Source organism: Hydra vulgaris, chromosome 07 (assembly GCF_038396675.1).
Source record: "Hydra vulgaris chromosome 07, alternate assembly HydraT2T_AEP".
Lineage (NCBI taxonomy): Eukaryota > Metazoa > Cnidaria > Hydrozoa > Anthoathecata > Hydridae > Hydra > Hydra vulgaris.
The window spans coordinates 10,389,968-10,393,495 of record NC_088926.1 but is presented as its reverse complement, the minus strand read 5'-3'; positions in this window follow the sequence as shown (position 1 = coordinate 10,393,495).

The following is a 3,528-nucleotide window of genomic DNA, read 5'->3' as shown; positions in this document are numbered from 1 at the left end:
AAAATAAACAGAAAAAATTTCCTGTTTTAAAATTTATCATTGAAAAAAATCTCTTTAATGTTTTTTAATTAAGGAACAAAATATTCGCTGTACAAAAAACTTGGACTAAACTAAGAGATTACATATTGGACTGCTATACTTGTCGTCAAAAAAAAAAAGAAAAACATTTATCCTGCAACCTTGTATCTTTATTGCGCAACGTTGTGTGGCAGGTTATGATTTTTATTCGCGCAACAATTGTTCACAATAGACTATTTTAATATATCTTATTTTATTTGGTGGTTGTCAGTAAAAACAAACACCAAATTATTTAACTTTTTCTCTGGTGATTGCACTATATATTCCTGATTGCTTCCTCTTAGGTCGTGGGTAACTTTTATTGGTTTTCCTGGGATACTAATAAAATTACTAATTTGCTTAACACTTTATGATTGTATTATCTCTGATTTCGAATAAAGCTATTTATAATACTAACTATTTTAATTATAGTTCACAACCGCGTCATAGTCATTATTTCAATAGAAGACGCTAATTGTTCCCTTATAGCTAGGAAGACTCAATTTATAACACACTCCACAATTAAAGCTGAGGCTTTGACTTTAATCAACTATGTAGCCTTCCATGTTTCGCTTGATATTCTGTCCTGCATTAAGTTTTTCCTATTTTTTTGCTCTTTTTAAGATATCTACTTCTGTCCGGATTCCAACATTCTCTTCCGATTGAACTACTTCTTCTGCTTCGCTATCAATTTGTTTGCTTTTTCAAATCGTCTAATATTACGAAGCGCTTTTACATTGTTTTTAATAAGCACCATGCTTCCGACACTCGCAATTTTATGTTGCTTACTGTTTGCTTTTATTTTCTCGCAATTTAATATTGCTTACTCGCAATTTTATGTTAGTGAACGGAAACTTTCGGCTTCGGCCGAAACCGAAACTGAAATTTCTGCTTCAACAATTTTTTTACTTTTCCTGTTTCGGCCAAAATTTCGGTTCAAACCGCAATCAAAATGAACTGAAACTTTTATAAGATTTTTTTTTAAGTTTTAATTTAGAGTGGAATCATGACGGTTTCCTAATTGTAATCGTTTGTTAGTAAATCAATTTTTAATTATAACAATTGTAGAAATTTTAATTGAAATCACGTTACATAATAGTTTTAAGTTACTATTCTCAAATCATTCTTAAAATGAATTAACATTTAAGTAAAGCAACCCAAACCAATAGTTTCATCAAAAGTTTCTCAGTGCTAAATTTTACAATGGAAAATAATCGATAAAAACTGGTTTATGGAATCATTTTACCGTGACAGCTAGTGATTTCAAATACCGAACTTGCAATAGTTTGAAAATATCTCGTGGATCGCACAATCCAAAACTTCAATCACTTAGCAGACTTTCATCACATTTAAGAAGTCGTTTACTTTAAAAAATCTCCAAACTGAAAAAGCAATACTCACAACTACCGGCAGTCCTGAAAATATACCAACTTCAGATCAAGTTGAGCCTATTACAATTAAAAAAAGAACAATACCCTTATTTGACACCAGAACAAAACGGCAGAGGGCTGAAATGTTGCAATTTACAATGCCTCAGGTAGATAATAAAGTGGCAAAAACTATATATATGTATATATAGTTTTTGAATAATGAGTTTGCACAAATGCGCAATGCCTCAGGGAGATAATAAAGTGGCAAAAACTATATATATGTATATATGTATATATATGTATATATGTATATATATATATATATATATATATATATATATATATATATATATATATATATATATATATATATATATATATATATATATATATAATGTTGCATGTTGGATTTTAACAGAATTTTAACAGAAATACTATAAATAAAGTTATAGCTGTATAAAAAATATAGAAAGAATAATAAAAGGCCATTGATTAATAAAAATGAAATTCTTAAAGAAAATATAATGAAAAATAAAATTGTAAACAAAAAATTCCCTATGATCAAAATTCTTATCAAAAAGTATTACTTACAAACGCATTGTTTCTCCACAAAATTACCTGCTAAACAATATACTGACTTAATCGTAGTCGAAACGTTACGCCAACCACAAACAATCTTTTAAGCATAAAAAATACTCAAAAGAGACTATGCTGTCAAAATATATCTGACAATTAAAAGAAAAAAAAAATAATTTTAAACTAAACTGGTCTATTCTAAAAGCTGCACCTGCCTATAATAATATTTCCAAAAAATGTATGCTATGTTTGCAAGAAAAATTTGAAACTATTACTCATATGGATCAAGAAAATTTACCTAACGACAAATAAAAAGTCTGAATTAATTTCTAAATGCGGGCATTAAAATAAATACCTTTTAAAAAATTATAAAAATGGCCAAACTAAAATTATTTTAATTCTAAAGAATTTTTTTAAACTAAATTTTGTAAAATTATGTTGCAACTTTCCGGCAACAAAACAAAATTTTTATAAAATCATTTTTAACGATTCCCAACTTCCTGTGCAGTATTTTTTCTATAATTTGAATTTCTTGACATTTAGACATTCTTTCTGATAAACCTGCTGAAAGGGAAACAGACTGTAGAAAAAGTTTAGATAAGTGTTTTAACTAATTTTTATGCGTGTGTGTGTGTGTGTGTGTGTGTGTGTGTGTGTGTGTGTGTGTGTGTGTGTGTGTGTGTGTGTGTGTGTGTGTGTGTGTGTGTGTGTGTGTGTGTGTGTGTGTGTGTGTGTGTGTGATTTTTGAACAGTTTTAGACCTATATTATTGAAAAGTTTATTAAATTCCCGAGCTATATTCTTAGTTCATATTAACTTTAATCAATTTTAATCACCTTTGGTAGAAAACTGTATAAACCGTGGAAAAGAATTTTTTTTTGTTTGTACTTTTTGTGTCAGTTTAAAGTGTATCAAGTAATCACAAATAACCTTTTTATTAGTTATTGTAGTTCTTATATTTATAAATTTTTTTCCTATAGGTGTTTTTGTTTTTAAAAGATTTAAATACAATTTCCTATCAATCTTGGATTGTTTTTAAAAATCCATGGTAATCCAGAGTTTAATTTAACTGCTAGTTGTTGTTGTTTTTTGAAAACATTAAAAAAACAAGCATCATGTGTAGGAAAGAATGTTTTGAAATAAACATATGTAACGATTTTTAAGATTTTTGTTCAAATTGTTGAAAATACCTGTAGATATTATATTATCAATTAAAGTTGCTGGATTTATTTTTACTCTAGTGGGTTGATTTGCTAAAGTTACTGACTCCGTTAAATAAGCTGCACCGTGAATTATAAAACATTTTATAATTATTAATAAAAAATTTCATCATAATTGAAAAAAACGATTCATGTTTAAATATCTATTTGTAAGTTTTGCTTTTTAATTATATATTCTTCTTTTAATTATATATTTTGGTAAGCTTAGTGCCCAGGTCTCCTGCTTTATCTATTCCAGTGCAATAAGCACGTTTAAATTTGATGCCTTTTACTCCGAGTTTTTTTTCTCTTTTTTTTCCCTCAAAT